The sequence below is a fragment of the Enhydra lutris genome, unplaced genomic scaffold (genome assembly GCF_002288905.1).
Source record: "Enhydra lutris kenyoni isolate GAN:26980312 unplaced genomic scaffold, ASM228890v2 scaffoldscaffold24, whole genome shotgun sequence".
NCBI classification, from domain to species: domain Eukaryota; kingdom Metazoa; phylum Chordata; class Mammalia; order Carnivora; family Mustelidae; genus Enhydra; species Enhydra lutris.
In genome coordinates this window covers 26,849,463-26,874,635 of record NW_019154108.1, presented here as the reverse complement: position 1 = coordinate 26,874,635, position 25,173 = coordinate 26,849,463, and the positions used below count along the sequence as shown (strand labels likewise).

Sequence of the window (25,173 nt, the reverse complement as noted above, 5' to 3'; positions counted from 1 at the left end):
CCATTTCTGGCCAGGTACATTTCTGAGTAATTCATGTGCCATCCCATGCAAAGGACGACTATTGCACCCCGTGGATGGAGGTTAGACAGGGTCAGAGCTGCAGTCCTTGCTGGAAAAAAGCTGGGGACTCCTATAGTCATCTTCAGGGTTTGTGCAAGCGACGTGCTTGTCCCAACCCCTAAGTAAAGCATGGTTGCTGAGCCAAGCTGAACTGTGTGCTACCATTCATTGAGGAGGGACTAGGATGGCAATGGAGACGGTGCCTTCCCGGGGATACTGGGTAAGCTTCCCCCCCAACCCCGTGTTCTCGCTCCCTGCAAGACCCAAAGGCACGAGGCTCGAGGGAACTGGCTAATTATTTGATGTTTGACATGAATGAGGGCCGGCTGATGGCGAACTGAGTGCCCTTTGAGCTTGACCATGCTTAGTTTTTAGTAACATTCACCATCCAGAGTCTGGTCCTTGTTAAAGAACTTTATATCTGCCATCACTTGCGTTTTTCAGAAAGTTGACATGGTGTATCTATACATTTTTCTAACTTCAACCCAAAGGACTACACACTTTCAATCCACAATATACGGGTTTCTTATCATAAATTCAAATAATAATTCATTTCCTATTTTGTCACAAAATCCTTCCAGCATGTCATCTCCTGACTTTGCCTGCTTACCGCTGAGGGTGGGTACTGAACTGTGGGGATTTCCTCCCATTCTCATCTGGCAAACTAGAACCCCAGAGCAGGAACGTAAATGCCTCAGGATCACACACGTAGCAGACACATCCAGACTGCCTGAGTTTAAATACGGCACATCCTACCATGGCACAAGCATCCGTGTAATTATGTCGAAACTTCCAGACCCAGACTTCTAAACTACACGCTTTCTGATAGTTGGTTCCACGAATTATTTAAAAGTTGCATAAAGGAAGGTCGCTCATTGTGGGTCACGGACCATTGACGACAATCCCATGAGGGGCCCAAAGGTAGGCCTCCCAGTAACCACTTGCAGAACTAAATTTGTTTTTCTGCTCAATGAACAAATAAACTACATCACATTTTTTTCGGCGACAGTGGGGTGTAGCCTTGCAAAAGCACTCATTTTTCCGTTTTTCTTTCTGGAGAAAGCCCGAGTTTGTTTTGTCTGTTGTTTTTGAATATTGCCTGTGCTGGTATCATTTCCAAGAGTCACTTGGTGATCAGATTGCTTGTCTCCCTTGTTTAGAGAGTTTTGCAGATGGATCGACAGTTGCTGGCATACAGCTGTGCACATCTGGCACGCAGGTGTTTCCTGATAGGCCAACTTGCTTTCGGAATGATCTCTTCTGGGAACGAAGACAAGAAATTGCCGAAGGCCTGAGACAAAGCTGTCCATGAGCTGGGGTACTGATTTGTTTCTGACAAAAATTCTCTGAGAACAGTTGGGCAAGACGAGGAGCTACACGTGTGGAGATAGGACGGGGTCACACAATTCCCATCCTCAAAGGCAGGTGTGTGCCAAGGCCTGAGGCGGTTTCGGGGGTCTGGGACAGTCTGGGTTAGTCAAACTGCTCCCGTGAATATGCATGATTGAAATTGAATAACCAATAGGAATTTCTTAAAAAAATTAAAAAAAAAAAAAACCCGTGTGAGCGTATATGTGGGGGGGCTGTGGGGAGTGGGGGTTAGGGATGGAAAAGAAAGGTACAGAACTGATGATTTTTATAGCTGAGGGATTGGTACACGGGGTTGTACCAATCCACAACTCTACTTTTATGAATCGAAATAATTTTCTATAATAAAAAGTTAAAAAACAAAATCTGTTCCTACAGATGGGCACGCAGAAGGACAGTTCGTATTTTTGGGCCTTTTATTAATTCCAGGTAGCGGATGGCTGTGGGCGTGCAGTCACGGACACAGGCCGTGGGCAGAGCAAGGGATGAGTGGGAAGCCCGCTCTCGGGACAGGGGCGGAAAGCAGGACAAGAGAGAGGCTGAGAGAAGGGGAAGATAAGGCAAAGCAGGAGAGAATGGACTTGGCACCCTCCCTTCCCCTGTGGCCCGTTATTCTCTCCTGTCCCCGTCGGAAAGCAGGGGCCTTTCTCTCATGCACCACGTCTGTCCGCACATTCCTTCCCCAAACACTTGGCCGTCACTCCCGGGAAGGGAAGTGCGGTTCCATGAAATACGCCCAGAAAAGCGGCTGGTAGAAATCCATGTGCACTAAAGCCACATTCTCTCAGTGCTGCAGCCCTAAGCCAGGGGGTGACCAAGAAAGAGAGAAAAGCCAAAGAGGGAAGGTGACCAAGGAAACAAAAGCAAGGTGGTTTTGGAGGAAGCACCCATCTTTGGGGGAGAGGCTTACCCCGGCCACTGACTTACTTATGCCGAGACAGGAGGTGGCCCTCGGAACACGCGCAGCCCCTTCTCTGGCATCTGGCCGATGCCTGGCTGGGAGCGACTGGCCCTGGTTTGGGCCAGCAAGCAAAGGCCCCCTCTGGCTTGCTCTATCCCCAGTGGGAGAAGCGATGGCAGCCTCCATGAGGCTCCTTTCCAGACATTTCCAAAACCACCAACACTCTGAACTAAGCTTGTGAATGACCCTTTCCGTTCCCTGTGGCCACCCGGGTTCCAAGGTGAGCCCCCCTTCTTTCCTACAGAAGACATGCTCGTGGCTGAGGGCTCGGAAAGGAGGGGAGAGCATTTGCTGTGCTGCAGGAGGAGCATATGTCTGTGGGGCCCGCAGCTAGCAACGGTGATTTGCAGGAGGTGCCCACAGCTCTGTAGCCTGGGCGGGGGAGGGGATGGGCACCACTTCTTTTCTGGGGCGGGCTGACCCTGATAACTTCAACTTCCCTTTGCTCTCAGCGCCGCCCCCCCCACTTTGTCTTGTGCCCTTTCAGTGGCTGGGTCTGAGCTGCCCCTCCCTACTCCTCCCTGTGCCTGGCCCCAGCGGCCCCTTGCCCCTCATCCCTCCCCGCAGCATCCCCCCCCACCCCAGCCCTCGCACAGCTGGCCTCTCCGGGGACGTGGCTGCTTGGGCTGTAGTTCTGTGGGCACAGGTGGCCCCGGCAGATGCAAGTTCTTCCCATTCATGTGGGTAAACAGTAAACATTATATTAAAATATTCATCACCAGGGCCTCTGCCTGAATGTTAATCTGGGGTGGGAGCTGATTCCTCGTCCCTGGCGGAGCGCACAGTGCCGCTGTCACCGCAGCAGCCGCATGGTCAGGAAAGGTCGGCCTGAGCGCAAAGGCATTGATCGTGCATTTGCTTTTTTGTGTGGGGGGGTGAGCTGGGGGAGAGACGGTGGGGCTTTCTGGCCAGAGAGACAGCGCATCTACCCGGGGACGACGGCATCTTTAGGGCATGGCTGCTGCTGAGCCGCGGGACCTGTAGAACAAGCCAGAATCAGACACAGGGCTCCTGGCTGCCTGTTTATCACCTTTGTGTTTACAGGTCCAGCTGTGTCCTGAATGCTAAAACGTCCTGTGGCTCTTCAGACACCAGCCAGTGATCCATTTGCTCTGTGCTGTTACGGACTGCACGCCTTGTAGCTGTTTGATCTTTGCCATTGAAACCTACGAGTCCTGACGGAGTCTGGATAGTGCCTCAGCGATAGCAAGACAGAGGACTATCCAGCTTCTTTCTCAAGGAGAGATCATTGGAGGAAGAGGACACACTATTCTCGGCATCCAAAACGTTTCAGTGGCAGGAAGTGCTTGCCTAGAGGTCTTACCAGGTGGTGCTTTCCTGCCTGCCCTTGAGAATTCCGAATCCAGGGCAGACAGAGATAAATACACCGTGTGCTGGGCTAATGAGTCAGGTCAAAGAGCTATGGGAACCCCCAGGAGGAAGTGACGACACCACACAGAACAGAAGACCTTTGGAGTCATACTTAGTGGAAATAGAACTTCCTAGGTGGAGAGAAGTCATAGAACCAAATACTTTATCTAGCACTTACTGAGTACAATGGACACTCCCCAGACTTTACTGTGTATTTACGCTGCAAGGCAAGTCTGTGAGGTATTATTACCTCCATTTTATAAAGGAGAAAATGGAAGCATGGTAGGGGTCAAGGACTTGGCGAAGGATGACACTAGTAAGTATCAAGGCTTGGATTGGAACCTAGGCAGGCTGGCTCTTCACTGTTTGCCTGCATTGCCTTTAGATGAGCACAGGGCGTTTGGGGAGCCCGTGAAGAGCGGTGAGGCTGGGGCGTGTGGGTCGTGTACGTGAGGAATGGTTATCAAGCTAGACGTGCAGAGTTGGGCCAGATCGTGAAGGGCCTCCTGTGATTAGATCTCATCCTACAGAAAACAGGGCCAATGGCAATTTCCTTCTGCTAAATAACCCTGGTCCCTCCCCACTCAGCATAGCTCTTACTGGTTAGCCCCTCAGTGGCTCTTGGCCAACTCCTCTCCAGACTTCAGATATCCTTCCTGGGGAAGGCCTCCACGCACATTCTCTGGAGAAGGGCTCTAGATGGTGCTGACCCAAGGGGGGATTCTTCTAGCTGCTGCTCGGTCTGCTCTTTTTGAGGTACCCAAGAATGGCACTCGTCTCTGTAGTCATCTGCTTGGGCCGCCGTAACAAAATACCACAGGTTGGCTGGCTTAAACCACCAGAATTTATTTTCTCACAGTTCTGGAGGCTGGATGTCCAAGAAGAAGGTGCCAGCCGGGTTGCCTTCTGATGAAAGCTGTTGTAGATAGTTGCCTTCTTGCTGTGTGCTCATAGGACTTCTTTTTTTGTATGTCCGAGGGGATGGGGTTGTGGGGTTGGGAATGGGAGCATAGGGGTGGGAGGGAGCAAGCTCTCTGGTGTCTCTTCTTATGATGGCACTAATCTTATCATGATGATGCCACCCTCATGACCTCGTCTAACCCTGATTACCTCCCAAAGGCCCCGTCTCCAAATACCAACACACTGGGGGGTAGGGCCCCCATATGCATCTTGGGAAGACAAATATTCAGTCTGTTATACCTGTGGAGGACCTAGACCTGTTACCTGCCCCATCTAGTTGAGGAAAAGCCCCAAGGTGTGGAAGCAAGAACAGGCAGACCCTCGAATGGGCTGAAATTTCCCAGCTTATCATGCCTCCCTTCTCCCCCGCCTCCTTCTCCTCCTCCTTCTTCCTCTTCCCCTCTCCCTCCCTTTCCCCCTCCTCCTCCTTTCCTCTCTGCCCTCCCTCCCTCCCTTTCTCACACACTGATAAACACTTTTGATTTTAAGTAAATAATCATACAGACACAGCCACTCACATTCCTTATGCAAGTCAAGGTAACCTCCTCATGGAGGTCATCTGGACCCCTTCTATGTGTACCCCGCAGCACCCACAAAACAGTTCTCCATGTTTGCCCACTGTCTGCTTCTGTGGCTGGACCAGGAGCTCCTCAAGGGCAAGGACCACACTACACCTGAAGTTTTAGCTCTGGTGCCTGTGGCTCACAGTAAGCGCCACTGGAATGCTTGAGTGACTGAATAAAGATGCTCTTAGGACACGAGGACGAAAAAGATGATCCCTTAGTTGTACTGGGAGTGGAACTGTGGGAACAAAATATACTTGAGATCACTAGCGATGATGTTCCCCAGCTAGACTCAGGACCAAGCCCGGGGAACAGGGCAGCCTGTCGTCATCCTGTGATGTTCTCCACGGTCGCTGCAGGCTGGCTGACTGTGCTCATCCGTGGAGATGCTGTGATGATCATGACGTCATAAGTGCCCTTCATGCCTGCTGTGACCTGGGACCTGCATCAGGCATTTGACACAGACAGTCCCATTAATCCTCACGTACCCAAACCGTGTCTTCCCTGAACTCGCTCAGGGAAAGGAGCAGAATTAAGAAATCTCACTGCAGTCCTGGAGTACCATGGTGTGCCTTCCCCAGGTCTCATCAGTCCCGTCCTGGAATCACAGGGGACCCTGGACTGTACCTGGGGGAGCAAGCTGGCAAATTCGTCCTGGGAGATGTTTAACACCCCACCCTCCTTGAGGCATTCTGGAATTAATTTCCGAAAGTCTTTGCATTGTTTTTCCACATAGAGGAGTTCATGTACTGGTGCATTTTCCCGTTATTAAAATAGAAAGGCTCCCAGCTCGTACTTTCTGAGTGCCTGACTCTCCCAGATTCCAGTCTCTGAGCTATTTTTAGACTCCCGTCTATACGTGCCTGAAGTCTGTGGGAGTAAATCCATCTTCCTTATTTAAATACCTTTCACCAGGTATTCCCTGCCTTCTCCTTGTCCCTCCCCCGCCCCCGCCACCAGTCTGCATGGATGAGCTACACTCGTCTCTCTAATAGCCTGGGTGGGAGCTCGGCACACGCATGGCTCCTTATTTTGTGAAATAAGTACAAATTGAAGTGTTGGCTGGCACGGGCTCCTCTCGGTGACTCGGGGCTGCCACGCACATGGAGCTTCCCTGGCACTGTTTACCGACATCCCTCATTTTCTGTCTTGCTGGGATCTGGGAATACTTTAAACATTCAGCTCGAGGTAGCACTTAGCATTTATTAACTGCCAGTTCCGTGCCAGCCACTGGGTGAGCACGCCCCTGCTCCCCGTCTCGCCCATCTCACCACCCGTGAGAGTATTCTGGGAGTCTAGAAAAGGATCTGCACTTTGCCAACAAGAAACTGAGGCTCGGCATTGAAATAAACTGGATCGCGTTCTCCTAGCTATTCAAAGGGAAAACAGGGGTTTTAATCCAGCTTTTTCACCCCATTTTATACACATTTCTAACGGACCTACTATGGTCTAGGTGCCATCAAAACATGCTACAAATACTAATGCATCTAATCCTCATAATCCTACTTCAGGGTAGGTACTGTCTGATGCTAACAGGGAAACTGAGGCACAGAGCGGTGAAGCGACTAGCCCACATTTAGCCTGCTGGTAGATGGTACAGATGCACACTCAGTGGCCTCTCAGAGCTCCTGGACCTCAAGCCTTGCTTGCCTGGGGAGGGATGACTCCCATGGAACAAAGCTTACCAGAAAGATCCCCCCTTCTCAGAACTTCTTAATTATGACAATAATTGCTCTGGGCATTCTTTTCCTCCTTGGCTCCTTTCAAGAGTCTTTTGGGGGAAAAAATAGTACTTAAAATCTAATTTTCTAGTACGCACACTGTTGCTGCCTCCCACCTCCCCACATCCCCCCTTGGTGCCTCCATATCAGGCCCGCAGGAACGGAAGCCACCAAACCCCGGGGAGCCGTGTGTTCCTCCACCTGCTCGGCCACCCCCTCTCTCACTGTCAATATCAGCAAATGTCATTAATTTGGAAGGCAAGGGACCAGGAAGAATGGATTTTGAATTAACTAGTTCCAATAATCTGATATTTTTACTGGAGCATGACAGGGTGTCCAGTTAGCTTGGGAACAACAATTGCTTCCACGTGTGCATTCTCTTGGATAAACCAATATCTGCTTAACAAGGTTTTGCTGTAAAGGGCGATCAAACAGGTCTTTGTGTTTCATGGAGGCTCCAGGGCTGGATCCCAATGCCTGGGGCGGCTGCCTGTGGGATGGGATGGGGGAGTCCTGGGGGAAAAATTGGCTTCTGGGAATCCCCGGGGCTCACATGTGTTCTCTGCCTGAGTCCCGCATCAGTACCATTAGCAGGTCTCCTGGTATCTTCAGTGCTTGTGTTAGGTAATAATCACTAGTGCTTAAACCAGACAGGTGCCGCTAGGGTCTTGCAAAATGCTTTGTAGCAGAGATGGCTGACTGCCCACCCCAAAACCCGTGTGAACACTGCTGGCACTGCCAGGACCGTCTGCATCCCCTTACACCCGGCAAGTCCCAACTGCGGGTACATGAGCCTGTGGAACGAGGGTTCCTGCCAGGCTGGGGAGGAGAGGTAGCTCTGTCTTTCCCCCTCTGTCCTCCATGTGCCATCTGGGTGCAGGGAACTCCAAGGAGCCACAGACAGAGGAGCGACAGAGACTCTGGGTCCATGAGGAACCCCCACCCTGGGCCACTGGGACAGGGTGAAATAGACTTCTATTATGGGGTGTCTCTTTGTGTCGGTATCTTCTGTCACCCTGAGACATCCTCTCCAATCCTTCTATTCTTGTTTTTCTCCCTCATTAAGCCAGGGAAGCTCTGGGCCTAGTTTGGATCTCAGTGGAGAAGGGATGTGATAGGGGAGAAGTCTCCACCACTGGGGGAGGTGGGGAAGCCAGGGAGCTCGCACCGAGATCGCGGGGAGCTGGGGATTTAAAACCCGACCATACAGAAGTCAGACTCTGAGTAGTAATTTAAGCAAACTCCCTGTCTGGTGTGGCCAATTACCACGCAGCCCAAATGACTGTTAGTATCATCATCTATCACTAATATGTACCATAAGAACGAGGTTGTAGGTTGCATTTGATTATAGCATTAAACTCTGTTTGCTCAACCTTCTGTTGCTGGTATTTGAGCCACACTTTATGGAACAAGGTCACCTGATCATAATTAAAAAGAAAAACAACAACAACAGAGGAAACATAAACCAGAAGCAAGACCTACACAGGCCAACACTCCACAGGTCGCGGGCCTTGCGTTCTGGCTCCCGCAAGGTTGAAATCGTGCAGGACCTCTCCAATTCTATCGCGTGTTTCATGTCGGTGGGGGGGGTTATTTGTTTGTGTTTGTTGATGGTTTTCCCTTTCCAAATATATAAGAAGAAGCAGAAAAATATTTCTTCGGAGTAGAAATTGGAAATGGCACCGTCCTCCCCTCCAATTAAAAATAACAAAGAAAAACATGCCTCATGGGTAATAATAATAATTATAGTAACAATAACTGACATTTCTGAGAACTTAATATGAGCCTAGCAGAGCTCTAAGAGCTACACTTGTCGGGTGTGGGATGGTGGGGCCAGGATCTCCAGGCAGGGATGACAGTGGCTGGGGCGGGGGTGCTGACCCCTCTTCTCCCTGATGCTTGACTGCTCACCTTTGTTTTCTCTGTACCCCCAGCTAAAATTAAAAGCTGGGGATGTTTTGTATTTGCTGCCCTGTTCAATTCCATGCCCATCCTCCCCCCGGAGCCCAGGCTCTGTGCCCTGGTCTCTGCAGGTGTAACAGGCTTCCTTTACGACCCTACCCTCCATGGGCCAAGTGTGTTCCTCTGTGCCAGGCTCTTCCTCCATGACAGACCCTGCCAGGGAGAAATGAGCTAACCCAGTTAGTTATCGCTGGTAATTAATCAAGCAGTTCCCCCTCACAGCCTCCAGTGTCCTGGTGTAGGTACCCTCCAAGTCCTTTTGGAGTGGCACAAGGCTATAGATGCGGAGCTGGGTGAAGGAAGAGCCTATATTTTTTAGCAGTGTCCCAGCAAGAAGCCTACCTGTCTGTTCTTCTGTCCCTGCCCCTGCTCCCAGGCAATCCACTACACAGCCACTGTGACCGTATTTTTAGAAATACAGCTGAACTAAGCTTGAAAAGTACCAATTATGACGTAACACAACAGAAGAGTTGAGAGAGAAAGCGCCCCCCAAAATCCTGTGCCCATGGTTGGGGTCAACGTGCAGGTACTGGCAGCCATTTCTACCACAAAGAGCAGTTCTGATGGCCCAAGCAACCGGCCACATGTCTCTCCTGCCCCCAACACGGTGACGACACCGGTTGTGTGACAGCCTCAGTCTTGCTGAGATTTGAACCGAAATGGGAACAACAGCTCCAGTGGAGCTCAAAGGCTGTCTTCACATCCACGGTGCGTCATGAATGAGTCAGGACCTCCTGTGGGGCCCTGGGGGTGGGCTGGTTTAGCTTCTGTGACAGACCAGTCTCTTTGGTTTCGGGATATTGAACATTGAACCCAGAGAGCTGCAGGCAGGCTCTTCGATTGCCAAAGGGAAAGCTAAAACATGAAGCTCAGTCCTCCTCCCTTCTATTTTCCTCATATAGATGTAGAATTTCTGAGTGCCTTGGCGCTTGGGAGGGCCTCCAAAGCCCAGTGGCTCTGACCTCGCTGCGGATTCCATAACCCCAGGACCCTGTAATAAGCCTAGGTGAATAAAAGTTGTGTGTTGACAACAAAGGATGCTGGGAGGAGACACTGTGGGCAGAGAAGAACGAGGGCTGTGCTGTTGCTGGGTGACCTTGGGGACAAGCTTGCTTTTGACTTCTGTGCCTCTCTGCCCGACTCAGCCACAGCTTTGTTTTAAAAGCAGAACCAGATGCTGCCTCTGAGATCAGCTTCAGGGCTGAAAATAAATTAGGAAAAGAAGGTTCCGTGCAGGGAGGCAGCGGGTAAGGAATGCAGCATGCCCTAGAAAAGCCTGATTAAGACCACGGCACAGAAGGGGAGTTGGCCAATTCAAAGAGTCTGGACAGAAGAGGTGTGGAGCAGAAGGCTGTCTCACCCTTCGCCTGGCTTTCCCCTTTTAGCTAGTGCTGCCAGCTAAATGGGATCTTGGCAAAGATATATTCATCCAGTCCTGATGGGCAAGGAAGAAAAAGCAGGGCCAGGCAGAAGGGCAATGCGCTTGTGTCCAGGGTTAACCAGGATTCCAAGATGGCCTCCAACATTCCTATTTCCTGGTGAAGCAAAATTTTGGAACTCTGGTGGAGTGAATGCTAGGGCTGCTCTGTTCAGACAAATCCAGACCCCATGCTAGAATGTCGGCCACTGAAGGCTCACAGCTCTGTCCTTCCCTGACCATCGCCCTGGGCCACAGGGCATCTCCTCGCCCAGGCTCTACTTTCCAGCCCTTTGCAGGGATACAAAGGCCTGTCCTCTCGCCTCAATTTGGGACAACTCAGTGGGTCATCCCAACTCCACAGTGCCCTGTAGGATTGACTGAAGGTTCACTGAAAACCTCATTGTCACCTCTTCTCCCCATTCAGTCCTGCCTTCCTCACCTCTGTAAAGATCTACCCCCACTCCCGCCAAGAATTCTCCCTGATAAACCTTGTGCATGCAACTCTCTGGCTCAAAGTCTGTTTCCAGAAAAACCAATCTAAAGCAATGAATAACAGTTATCAAGATAGGAACTCAACATCACAGATCATCTGGGCATTGCACTTCCAAACCACACTGAGAGCTCACCTTACAGCTGCCAACTCTCATCAAAAAGACAAGAAATAACACGTGCTGGTGAAGATGTGGAGGGTTTGAGGGTGGTGTGGATGGCACGATCGGATATGCCCTTGATAAAGATTACCAAGACTGCAGGATGGAGTGGACCTATTGGACAAATCAAGGCTATTCTCCAATATTTTTGAGGAGTCCTACAACCATTCCTTAAATATTAGACCGTGGCTTAAGTGCCAGTCACAGAGTCTTGAAACACAACCAACACCTGCTCAGGCAGCTTCCGGGGGTGACCGCACTAGATGGTGAGAGAGAGGATGTCCTGTCACGCCGTGTGTGGGTGCATGCCAGTGTCCTTATGGACAGGCTCAGTGGCATTGCTCAGGATGGCTGGAAGACCAGAACCTTGGACAGAGACCCTGGGCCATGGCTGAAGGAAGGGAAGGCTCTCTGAGACGAGAAAGCCAAACTCAAGGGTCTTCTAGGAGGCTGTATTCCAGCAGTATAAGCACTAATGCAGGTCAGGGCTTACGTCCTGCTGCTCCAGAACCTGACAGCCCATGCTCTTCTCCTGTAATGGGTTTTAATAGCGCTGTTCATATGGAAGGAATCAATACATCTTTAGAGTATTATATCATTATATGTTATCTATAAATTGGGTAATGGTCAATGGAAAAAGAGCTGTATAGATAAAAGGTATTATGTCTTGTTCTATGGAATTTATGTAAATGAACTGATGGGGATAACTGAGTTCTGGAAAGTATAAATCCCTGCACATATGAGAAGCTGCTTGATTAGGGATTTCACAAGGTACCCAAAGCCTGGGACAGGCGGGTCCTGGCTCCCATCCTGCCAGGGCAGCTCCCTCCCAGCAGAGCAAGCACTGCATGCAGAGCGGGTAGGCTAAAAATCTCACAACGCTCCATTCACAGAGCTGTGGAATAACAGTATTCAAGCTGAGCAATTTGCAGAGTAAATTAAGGGGAATAAAATTCCTGTAACAGATTCTGGGAGGAGGGAAGAGATGAGGAGGAAGACGGAGGAGGCAGGCAGGAATTTTTAGCCTTTTTTTTTTTTTCTGCTGTAGTCTGTTGCCTGATGAAAAGTGTGCTGGGAATCAGAACCAGGAAAACCATGCCCATGTGGAATGCCCTTCCGGATGGGATGGCAGGCTTCCATATTAACACGGGGCTTTTAGTCTCAAAAGGCTTATCACAAGGGGTAGCCCTAACAGTGGATGCTGTGAGGGTCTCGACAGTGGGGTGTACCCAGAGGGCCCATGTCTGAAACGCTTTACACATTCCACACTGCTTCACCCATGACGAGGCTGGTCCTAGAGGAAGCTGGTCTTGGCAGCTTTTCTAGGGCGAAAACTCTCGCTTGGGTTGGGTGGCTCCATTCGTGTCTCAACATTTCATATTACTTTGATTGTAACTGTCCCTTGGCAGTCAGCCAGTGTTGAAGGAACGGCTGCTCTTTGCAAGGCCAGGGCTAGGCACTTGGCATGCCTCATCTCTTTATTCCTCCACACGGCTACAGGGTAGGTCCTAGGAAGATCTGATTTATAGATATGGGAACTGAAGCTTGGGGAGGGTGGGTAATGTCTCTGCCCCAGAGGAAGAGGCAGGTCAGCAGCTAAACAGCTCACTGGAATCCACACTTGGTGCAGCCCCGCCATCCTGTATCCCCTAGGAGTCCCGTCACGGTGTCCTACATGCTGACCCGCCTGCGCTCTGACCCAGGTCCTCATGCACCTGTCACTCTGCAGTTTCAGCAGCAGCTCCGGCCCGGGCTGCAGGCCCCCAGCTCTGCTCAGTGTCTGTGCACCTGCCCTGCTCTTCTGCTGCTGGTGCTGCTGCTTGCCGTCCATCTAAATGCCTCTGCAGGAAGAGCGGCTCCGTGCTTCATGGTGTAACAGGGAGTCTCCCCACTCCAGAGTCATCTCTGACTCCCCAGGCGAAAGAATGACGGACGGAGAGGTAGCAGAGCGATACCAAAGGGTTTTCAGAGCAGGTGGGGGAACAGATCCCACCAAGTGGGTGTTCTCATCCCTTCTCCCTTTCACCCAGGGATATGGCAACACCATTTCCACAGCATGCCAGCCAGTCAGGACCTCTGCCTTAGTACCTCAGTGTCAGAGGCCAGAGATGTCACAGAGATGTCCCATTTCCGGGCTGAAGCAGAAGTTTGGATACAATGACGAAGCTGCGCACACCAGGGCCCACGCCTCCTCAGCAGGCAGAGTGTTATGGTGAGAATGCCCGAGTGTGCATCTGGTTCTGCCATGAGTTATCTGTGTGAGTTTAGGCAAGTTCCTTAACCTCTCTGGACTCAGTTTTTCCCATCTGTAAAGTTATAATTCCCGCCTAACAAGATTGTTGGGAAGAGTATATAAGAAGCAGGAAATGGATTATAGCCTGTAAACAATGGCTGTGATGGGTATAGTAATGGTCCATGAGGTACGATGGGAAGAGGAGAGGGACTGGAAGCCACCCTTACTGGGGCCATGCCGCCCTGTGAGGAGGAGCCTAGGAGGGAATATAGAGTTATAGAACTTTTCTGACTTTCAGAATAAATCTCAAAACTCCACTCTTTAAAAAGGAGCTGAGTCTAGAGGGTCCCTCTGTACAAGGTGTTCTCTGTGTTCCTTCCAAATTGCTCGTGGTAATCATGGGCACTATTGTGGCACTATATCCCAGGCAACATTCTAGACACTTACAGTAGCTCATTTAATCCTTGTTATGGGCTGAATTGTGTCCCCCCAAATGCATATATTGAAATTCTAACCCCCATTACCTCAGCATGTGCCTGACTATATCTGAAGGTAAGATCTTTAAAGAGGTAATTAAGTTAAAAATGGCTATTAGTATGCATTGTAATCCAATCTGCCTGTCCTTAGGAGAAAAGGAGATTGGGACACACAGAGAGACCCCAGGAGTACACAGGCACAGAGAAAAGAGCATGTGAAGACACAGTGAGATGCTAGCTGGGCCTCTGCAAGCCAAGGAGAGAGGCCTCGGGAAATTCATGCTGCCAACACCTTGACCTTGGACTTCCGGCCTCCAGGATGGTGAGGAAATAGTACCTGTTGTTTAAACTACCCAGGGTGCAGTCATTTGTTACAGAAGCCCTAACAAACTAATTAACAGTGCTCACAATGAACAGTGAGGTGGGAAATATTACTAGCCCCACTGCTATTCTGATATAGATTTGCTAGGTGCCCACTCTGAGCCCAGGACTGGGTTAAGTGCCAAGGATATAGTGGTGAACTAGACACAGCCTCCAAGTCTGTAGACCTTAAAGACAGGAGGACTTGTCTGTGACAGAAACAGACCACCCAATAGACCATAACAGTGCAGCAGCGTTGTTTGTCATGGTGGGGAATGTGGGCTCTGCAGGACCATGGTGATGCCAAGGGTAATGGAGCCAAGTCTGAATGGGATACATGGAAGGTCTCCATGTAGGTCCACTCCTCCTTTGTAGGCAAAGACCTTGCCATTGCTCCATGGCTAGGAACAGCCGAGCTCGCTGAGTAGCTGCCTCCTCCTTGGTGCCCCCCTGGAAGTGAGCAGGGCCAGTGTGTGGAGATACAAGCCAATGAGGGTGGATGTACTATGACACAACCCATATGTCACAAGAACTCCAGTGGTTGCTTGGGAATATTGATCTCAAGGATTCTGAAAATTAGTTCACTTGCAGGCCAAATGAATGATGCTCCTCCCTCTTCTGCTTTCCCAGGTATGAAATCCTCCACATGGCCTTCAGTTTCTAAACTAGAACCACAGCCAGTGGTAACTGAGAATTCCTCTGTGCCAGGAACGTGATATGAGTTACCTGATACCGTCACCTGATGGAGTGTGAAGTCTTCCTGCAGTATCTGAGGCCAGTGGCAGCCTTTGTCTTCTTGTCTGTCCATCTCGTGTCTGGCCCCCACTTTCTTCCCTTCCTGAGCCCTCGTGTTCCCCTACCTGACAGACATCCCAAACCTCAGGTCTGTACAACCTCCACCCAGTCCCTGCCCTCTTGTGTCTCTATAATATTCCTTAGCCTCCAATGTTTTCTTCACCTGTCCAGCATAACAAATTCTTACCCATCCTTAAAGATCATTTTCCTTCCCATTGTCTTCCTCCAGTACCAGGCAGATACTTCTATTAAAATACCTATCACAATGCAAGGCCTCCAGTGTATTAAAATGTCTCTGTCCACCACCGGCCTGAGTGGTGAGAAGGAACTATCATCTTTGTCTGCAGGACCTAACACATCAACAACACATCAACATCAAGTGGACACTAAACAAATGTCTATGTAGATCCTGCCTTCCTTTCTCTCATTCCTTCTTTCCCTTTTCTTTCTTTCCTTCCTTCTTTCCTTCCTTCCTTCCTTCCAACCTTTCTTCTTTTACTTTTTTTTCTTTTTCAATTCTGGTGATTTGTTTGATTAAACAATCAACCATATTCTGATCACATTTTGTTTTTTTAAAGACTGTATCTTGAAATACGAAGGACCAAAACTATATATTGTTTCTCCATTGTCTTCTCAATTGCCTCAAAGCTTAGTGTTGCTCTTTGTAATTGTTCTTCTTGGGGAGGTTAGGTTCATGTCTTCTGTTCTGTTCCAGACAGCCTGATCTTCTTATTTTCTCCCCAAAAGCCATGCCATTTCTCCCTACTTGGGAGGCCCTCTCCTCCCTCCCCAAGACCTTCTCATCCCTCAAGGTCTACAAGCTTTGCTCCTCAAAGTGTCCTCTGCGGACCAGCAACATCAGTGTCACCTGGGAGCTTATTAGAAATGCAGAGTTTCAGTCCTCATTCAGACCTACTAAATCAGAGCCCACATTTTAAAGAGCTCCAGGTGACTCATATGCATATAAATTTTGAGAAGTACTGCTCTAGAGCAGGGCTCAGCAAAACTTTCCTGTAACATTTCCGGTAGTAAATACTTTAAGCTCTGAGGACCATAGGGTTTTTGGCACAACTATTTAACTCTGCAGTTGCTAGCGCAAAAGCAGCCACAGATGACAAGCAAATGGGTGTAGTTCTGGGCCAATATAACTTTATTTACAAAAGTCCTGTGTCAGGTCCCATACCTATAGTTTGCTGACCATCCTCCTTGAGTTCAACACCTTTGGTTACTATAATGGAAAGCCTCTAGGATGGCCCTCCATGACCCCACCTCCTGGTACTCACACCCTTGTGTAATTCCCTCTGCTGGAATGTGCACTGGATTTCTTGACTCACTTCTAACAAATGGAATATGGCAGAAATAATGGGAGGTCACTTCCAAGGTTAGGTTATAAAAAGATTGTGCCTTCTTTGGGGGGCACTCTCCCTTTCTCTTTCTCTCTCCAATTGCTAGCTCTGGCAGAAGTCAACTGTCATGTTGTTACGCACCCTGTGGAAGGGCCCACATGATGAGGGTCTGGGGACTTCCAACAACCATGTGAGTAGGCTTGGAAGCACAGCCCCCTCCAGTCGACCCTTGTGATGACTGCGGCTGCAGCTGACAGCTGGATTGCAACCTCATAAGTGACCCTGAACCTGAACCAAACAACTAAGTTGCATCCAGTGTCTCTCCTCACAGAAACTGAGAGACTAGATGATTAATAGAGTTCCATGTCCCCAGACTCCTCCCTTGTATCTCTCCCTCTATTTCAACAGCACTATTAGAACAGAAACCATCTCGTGCCATTCTCTAATGATGTGGGTCAGTCCTATCTCCAGAAGTAGATTGTAGATTCTTTGAATGAAGATACAGGGATTATACCTCATAAAGTAAACAGATTGTCACTGAGTATTTTCTGCATTAACTGAGAAGATGGGGTTTTTTGTTGTTGGTTTGGTTTGGTTTGGGTTTCTTATTAGAAAAGTAGGAGTCATTATTGGGCTGGGGTAATTGTTTCTGTTCAACAGTGTCTTTTTTTCTTTTTTTTTCCTGAGCCGGCCTAGGAATGATGGTTTCTCTTACCAGTTGGGTTTTCATCTGAAAAAAATTAAAATTAAAAAACAAACAGACACCTGAAAGCTTTACCTGCTGAGGTTACTTAAACCAAACTTTGCTGTAGAACTGATCCTTTTCACTCTTTTTTTTTTAAATTCCTAGATGAGAGAGAAAATAGTCTTTTGGATGATAAAGCCTGTTCCTGGGTTATCTTTGAGAAAAAGTGTAATCCACTGTATTCTGTTGCTTCCAGTTTTTCTCCTGCCTCTTGATTTTTTTGGTTCTTATCTTCTTTTTGTTATTTCACAGTTGCCTGGGTACCTGAAGAACTCTTCTCTTCACTCCCATTTTCAAGAGTTTCTTCATGGCAACTCCAAACTGCCCTGCTTCTAATGACTGACTCTGGGAGTGGGATAACAGTGGACACAGAGGACAGGATTTTAGAAGGGGATCTTTTCCAGTTTGCTCAATGGTGTGGCCCAACAGTAACCCTGAAGAGTTAAAAGTGCACCCTGTTTGATTTTGGTTTGAAAGGACTATGTGTAAACTCTTTGTACCAGTGAAGAATGGATGCTTTGTTAAATGTAGAGATTTCTGAATCAGGGCCATCTTGTCCTGCATTTTAAAAATTTTCTTCTTTTTCTTGTGAATGAAAAAATGGAGCATAACTTTTTCCAAATGGCGGAGACATGCTCTATGGTGTGTGTCTGTCTATGTGTGTTTGTGAAATCCCTTTTGAAAATGTATTTCAGTTTCTTCCCATAAGTCTGAAATTGTTATTTGGTCTGTGTATTATATCCTTCATCTTCAAAATGTACCTGATCCTAATAGCTGTGTAGACCTTTGCACATAAGTAAAGAAGACACCACAAGTTGCTATCCACATGTATGAAAAATATATTTTATTTTTGTCGTGACCCATGCCAGTTCATAGCATCCATCCTGTGATGGTCGTGATCTGTCCTTGGTGCTCACCAGCACCATTATTATTGTTTCAGAACCCCTTTTGGGATAGAGGTCTTTGTGCCAGGTTAGTGGTTATGGAAAGCAAATAATAACCACAATCAAATATAATTTCTATAACTATAAACTATTGGAAAACTCTTAATCAGATCCACTGAGAGGCTGGGGGAAATTGTATTAGTATCTTGGATTCCAAATCAAAACAAGTATTATTCGGTCTTTGCCAATCAAGTTTATTCTATAAATCCAGGGGTTAGCACGTTTTTTCATAAAGGGCCAGAAGTAACTTACTAAACATCGGCCTTAGTTTCTCCCCTTAACTGATAATATGAGCATCCTAGCACTGGCAGATTGTTTTCCTAGAAAGTTTAGGAAAGCCTTGTGTTTATAATGCACACACACAAAATTGTTTTGCTTATAATTTACATAGAATGCATATTAGGACTGGTTTAGGATTACTAAAAGCAATTTAATATTTATACGGCAAAAATGCTACCAACATGGAAGTGAATATCACACTTTGAGTAGACATAATCATTTTGTTAAACAACTTCCTGCCCACATCTAGCCAATTTTTACTGCCAGTTGAACCTGAGTGTGGACCTGGGGGAACCTCAGAATTGGGTCCCCTTGGGTCCCTCAACTTCTATTCTTCACTATGAGTCTCAAAGCCCAGTGCAGCCAATGCATGATAACATAGAGCTCGCCTGCCAGCAAAACAGCAGAGTATGCAGAGCAAATTAATTTAAATAAAGCATGTCAAATATTTGCTTCGGTGTAAATTCACAAAATGCCATTTCCTTAAATTGTGTTTTCATTTATGTCATGTTAAAGCTATTTATTATTATTTTATAAGTTATAACATGTAGAAAAATACATTTTTAGAATAAAACACTGCCATGATAAAGATATTTGAGCCCTGTAATATTGATTTTATAGCAGAATGATGGATTATGAAGTATAAGGGGTTTTTTTTCTGTAATTAAACATTCATAAAGAATATCTACACCCTCTCTCCCCATGCTGACCTATGACAGCTGCCATTTGACATCTCTGAAAAATAAAACTTCTTGTTTTTAGCACACCTTGGTGTGAAGGGTAGGGATTTAAACTGACTACTTCTCACACAGCCAAATCTCTGGAAGCTCCCCTTTCCTTCCCTAGACACCCAGGGAGGTGATCATGGACTCTCCTCTTAGAATGACACAGCAAATTTGAATTTAGGAACTTTTTTGTGGTATCATTTCCTGGTACATGTAGATGTCTCACTAAGCATGACATTATTACATCACTTTCTAAGGGACAATGACTCATTCATCCCCAAAGCCATAAACCCACATTGAGTAGCCACTCTAAAGCCAGCTACTGTGATAGGCACTGTAGATAAATGAGTGATATCTTGACCTTGGAAGATCCTATTGCCTGGTAGGTGGACACATCCACAAAAAATAATTAACCATGTAAGTGGATTTGGCAGTCACTCTTAGAAAATGTCTTCATGGAAGAGAACCCTCATCACACCAGGAATAAGCTTGTAGAAAGTCCCTGAATGATCTGGGAAAGTGACCTCACTTAGAAGTAGGAGCATCCTCTCCAAAGGAATTGAGTTCTCTGCTTCCAGTCTGAGGAGACATCTTGAAGATTTCACTAGAGCTGATATTTTAGTGACATTGATTCTAAATATAAATTAGAAATGTTTAAAAAAGTTTTGTCAGACACTCAAAGTTACAAGGTTTTCCTTTTAATTTTTTTTTTATTATTGGGGGAAAGCAATTTTCAAAATATAGACATGAGACAGCAGCCTCTAATAGATACTCAATCTGTTGATTGAGTTCCTCAAGATCCATCCATTTTAATAAACATGTTCCCAGATAATACTACTGTCTGTCCAGCACTAAGTGCCAGCTCTTTCCTCTGCCAAGCAGGGAGCCTCTGAGTGGTACTTCTCATACTCATTATGTGGACACCTAATCGCCTGAGAGTTGGTGAAAATGTAGATTTTGATTCCAAAGGTCTGGGCTGGGACCTGTAGGTCTGCATTTCTATCAAGCTTATAGGTGACACCAATGCTGTTGATGGCTGGACCCACAAGGCTATGCAAAGGATGGCTTCCAGAGGTCCACAGACACACAAGTATGATAAGATATATAATAACCCCCCAAAGATGTCCGTATCTTAATCCCTGGAACCTGTGAATGTGTTTTGTTACATGGCAAAGGGAAATTCAGATTGCAGATGGAGTGAAGGTTGCTAATTTGATGACTTTAAAATAGGGAGATTATCCTGGATTACCCAGGTGGGCCCAATATAGTCACGAGGGTCCTTAGTAGTGGAAGAGGGAGAGAGAAGTGGAGGCCAGAGCGATAAGACATAAGAAGGACTCTAACAGCCACTGCGGGCTTTGCAACTGGAGGAAGGGGGCACAAAACAAGGAATGTGGGTGACTTCCAGAGAGTGGAAACGGTGAGAAAATGGATTCTCCCATAGAAACTTTAGAAGGAATGCAGCCCTCCCCATCTTGATTTTAGCCCCATAAGACCCATGTCATCCTGACCTACAGAACTCTAAGATATTAAAAATGTATTGTTTTAAGACACTAAGTTTGTGGTCATCTTTTATGGTGGCATCAATAGGAAACTGCTATGCAAACACTTCTTTCATAGCACTATGATCCCTAAGGCCAGGATATTTCCACCAGGGAACCAGTCTACGAGATTCGTGTATAAGGGGTTCTTTGTAAAAATGTACAGTGCTCCTTGATGAAATATTCTAGAGTTTTAAATGCCAAAACTACCAGACTGAGTGAATAGTACCAACTAATGCCCGAATGGGCTTGATTTTAAGTTAAGTGAGCATGACGAGTACGTTGTTAAAAACTCAAAACTGATTAAATCACTGATGAAGCACAGCATGATGAATGCCAGGCGACCACAGCTCTGTGAGAACCAAATGCCGTGTGCAGAGCTGGGGGGATTTCCCGTGGAGCTGGACGCCTGGGCCCCAGGAGGGCAACAGTGTCACTGGGCAGTTTGTCCCATCAGTGGTTACCAGCCACAGGGGAACACCCTGTCCCTACTGCAGAGTCTAGTTTGTCAGATATTTACTAAGGAGTGGGAGAATGAAGACATGGTGGTGACATCATGAGCTACAGGGAAATTTACTCATTCTGTACCAGGTCTTCATTGACCAAATTTCAGAGTATGAAAGCAAACTTTTCAAATGCTGCTGCCCAGAGTTAGGAAATGGAAGGGTGGCTGCAAGAATTGGCATAAACTGGGGCGCCTGGGTGGCTCAGTGGGTTAAAGCCTCTGCCTTCGGCTCAGGTCATGATCCCAGGGTCCTGGGATCGAGCCCCGCATCAGGCTCTCTGCTCAGCGGGGAGCCTGCTTCCTCCTCTCTCTCTGCCTGTCTATCTATTTGTGATCTCTATCTGTCAAATGAATAAATTAAAAAAAATCTTTAAAAAAAAAAAGAATTGGCATAAACTGTGTCATTGGGTTCATTCATTTATTCAACTATGATTTCATTTATTCTATTACTGGTCCATTCATTCATCAAATATTTATGATGTATCTACCATATGTCCAGCATTGAAAATACCAGGTTAAACACTATGTAGTCTTATTCTCAGGTTGATGGCAGTCCAATTAAAGAGAGAAACTGATGCTCCAGACATTGTAGTATTGAAAGCTAGGTTCAGGCAGGCTCTGCCTGCAGATGCTAAGAAAGCATGGAGAAAAGGCACCTGGCTCAATGGAGGAATGGAGGTATGGAGGGGATCAGGGTAGGCATCATTTAAGAGGAATTTTAAAAGATGAGAATTAGGTTGGCGTAGCTACTATACATGAAAAAAAATGTGGCATTCTGAAAAGCGTGGAAGGTGAACAGATGTCAAGAGCCTGGGCACAGCTGGAATTCAGGATGTACTCCTGTAAGGGCAGCAAACCAGAGATGGGCTAGAAAGACAAGCTGGGGCTCCACCACCAAGAATTTTGTGTGACATGTTAAAACGATGAGGACAGTGAAATTGAATGGAGGGTGTTAAGCAGAGATGTGAAGTGGTGAGATCTGAGTTTGGGGAAGATCATCCCGGTGGCTGTGGGGAGAGCATCCCAGAGGGGAGGGAGGCTGAATTCAGGCAAGCCAGATGGGAGGCCAGTGAGATTTCAAGTCTGAATGGGTCTGTGGATAAAGATGCTCTTTTGAATGAAAGGCTAGGCTTGGGGGTAAACTAAGGCTTATTTTAAATTGGGATGAGAGCTACAGAATTTATTCCATTCACCTGAAAAAGCATTAAGGAAATATTAGAAAAGTGGCAAATATGGAAGGCTGCTGGTGGCAGTTGCAATATGTTCTTTTGGCTCCAAAAGAGTTTGTGGACTGAGAATAGATGGAAGTGGGGACTGTGTTTAATATGCAATTTTGTATTGTTGTCATCTGCTGTGATTATAGGCTTGGCTCCTGGTTTTTCATTCAGAGCCATTTATTCAGAAAATCTCTTATTCAGAATTTGAGTTCATTCCTCATTAATTCAGTGGCTGCTTTCTGTAGCCCAGTGATTGAATTACCTAATAGCACCTGCCTGAAATGATTAACATAAGAGGAAGCCATGGGGTTGTATTTGATACAAATGATTTGTTTCCTGAAGTTGTAATTTTATTAGAGGGGGACCCAGTGAACCACCTTTGCAAATGAAGGTGAGGTCCTGGCTTCCAGGAGGTATCTGGGAGGTTAATGAATGATTAGCAGCTAACAAATGACAACACGGCTCAGGAGGAAGGTGGCATTTCTCAAGTGGTGGGTCAGCATCCCTGTCATGAGGCATAGTTCTGAAAGGACTGGGGGGGTGCATTTTCTCAAAAGAATGGTGACCAGGGAGAGTGAGAGAAGTGACCAGATAAGGAGAAGACCTACACTGTGCCCACGAGCTCACTTTCCATCACATTCTCAATCTGATTGCTTGTTAATTAGTCCTAAGTGGATCAAGTAGGGCTTGAACTTCACTATTCCTGTAAGGGAACATGAGTAAATGCTCTAGGTTTCTGTCCCTGAGACAGATCTGGGCAAGCTGGTGCTAATGGACCTAAGTTTTTCTTTGTACTGCAATCTTTCAGGACATTCCTGGTCTCCCTAAGAGTTTGAGTTGAAGGGGCCGGAAGTATTAAGACACAGGGTATTGAGGAATATTCTATCATTTTGTTCAGCAATTGAAAGAATGCATTTTCTTTGTAACTGAATTGTTTAGTACCTCTTTCTTTCTCTTTCTTTCTTTCTTTCTTTCTTTCTTTCTTTCTTTCTTTCTTTCTTTCTGAGAGTGAGCACATGCATGAGTGGTATGTGGGGGGTGGTGAGTAGTAGAGGAAGAGGGAAAGAGAGAATCCTAAGCAGGCTGCACACTTAGGGCAGAGCCCAATTCTGAGCTGAATCTCATGACCCTGAGATCATGACCTGAGTCAAAACCAAGAGTCATCAGACCCTTATCTGACTGAGCCATCCAGGCACCCCTATACCCATTTTCTAATTTGGTTAATTTAGGTGTAGACATAGATACATGTGCATGACTTATATACCCTATAAGGACAGAAGCAATTTGTACTTCCCAAAACATAAATTGAGTATTTCCCAATATTAACATTTTTTAATCCCTGGGAATTCTAAAGAACAATATGGTACATCTGAGGGCTGGACAGGAGAGATCTTCAAAAGACAACATGGCGGTGCCAACTCTCACCTCTATATCCATACCCGTTTCCATAACTAGAGGTACTTGAAACATCTTTTCTGGCCTTTTTCCTCCCTCCTTGCCACTCCATTTCCTCCCCTACCACCACTACCGCCCACCACCACACACATTTCAGTTCCTACACTGCTTCATTCCTTCTATTCTAGAGGAAATAGGGTCCAGTTGCCCAATGCTACCTATTGCCATAGTGGCATTCTGGAGTCCCTTGCTGGGAGATGGCTTCAGTCAATTGTGCTTGTCTTCATCAAGGGAAAGGTACACTCCATGTATAGTGGAGAGGTAGGCAGGGGGAAGGTAATTTTCTATTGAGAAGGAGAAGCTTCTGAGTGGTACTCAAATCTACTCAAAATGTTGGTTTGGCTTATGCCTATGAAATGTGCTTTCCACACCTCCTGCCTAACACGCGCCTTCTAAGAGCCACGGGTTGACACTTAGACAGTAGTTCCCACTGTAGATACCTGGGAACATTTCCAGGGGAGTTTTGAAAATACAGATTCATAGGTTGTGCTCCTAATCAACAGAATCAGACTGTCCATGAGGAGGGACCCCGGAATCTGCATTTTTGTAGAAGCTTTTCCAGTGGTTTGGATAGAGTTGGCCTGAAAGGTGGCATCCAGGTACAGGATGGAGGCAGAGAACACCTGTGTCCCATGCTCAAGAATTCCTTGTATAGACAATGAGTCTATTTGGCCGTCTTTGCTCCCATCATAGGCTATACATTTTGCCTGTGTTTCCTGGATGCCTGATGTGGGTCTGGGATTATCTGTTTGTTCTTGGGTCTATGGTCTATACTCTGCGCATACCTCTACATTGCTTTATGAAGAAACACAGTAGCACTAGGGACCCTTGTGAATGCCAGTTCCCCAGATCCCTTTGCAGAACCCACATCAGGGTCTTCCTGGCCAGACCAGGAGCACAAGCTGCCACCAACACTTTTGCTATCTTTTAAGGTCTTAGAAGTTAATTGGAGAACCATGGAGAATTTAGTTTCTACTTCCTCATTTGGAAGAGGCACTAATGGTTAAGTATATATATATATATATATATATATATATATATATATATACACATATATATATATATATATATATATAAAACCTTTATATACATTTATTTCTGCTGCAACTCATGCATTTCCCAGACATTTTGTTTACATATCTGCACACAGAAGTGCTCTGTCTGAGCTAGTGTGTTGTCATGCCTAATTTAGGAACAAAATTTAGATTGTAAGCTTGAATTGTTGCCGCAGCCATGTCTGCTCATCTCAGACTTGCTTCATGCATGACAAATGCCTCGTACAAGCAGGAGCAGCTGCACTAAGACAAGTAACCCACGGGGACGAGTCTAGTGAACAGCCCTCAGGAAACTCAACCCTGAAATTTACAAATATGTCCACACCGGTCCCACTCCCATTTCTCCTCTCATCTCTCCCACTAAACAGGCACTTCTAAATACCATCACAAGGCTCCTAGTTTTCATGGAGGTCATCATCTTTTCCATTAACATCATTATCGTATTCCAGGGTCCATTAGAA

At 46.8% G+C, this 25,173-nt stretch overlaps 1 protein-coding gene across 1 annotated transcript in view; it reads right to left on the bottom strand.

Moving 5' to 3' along the window:
* Positions 1-25,173, bottom strand: part of LOC111150683 (tenascin R) — a 200,689-nt gene that overhangs the window by 153,976 nt on the left and 21,540 nt on the right. The window lies entirely within an intron of this gene.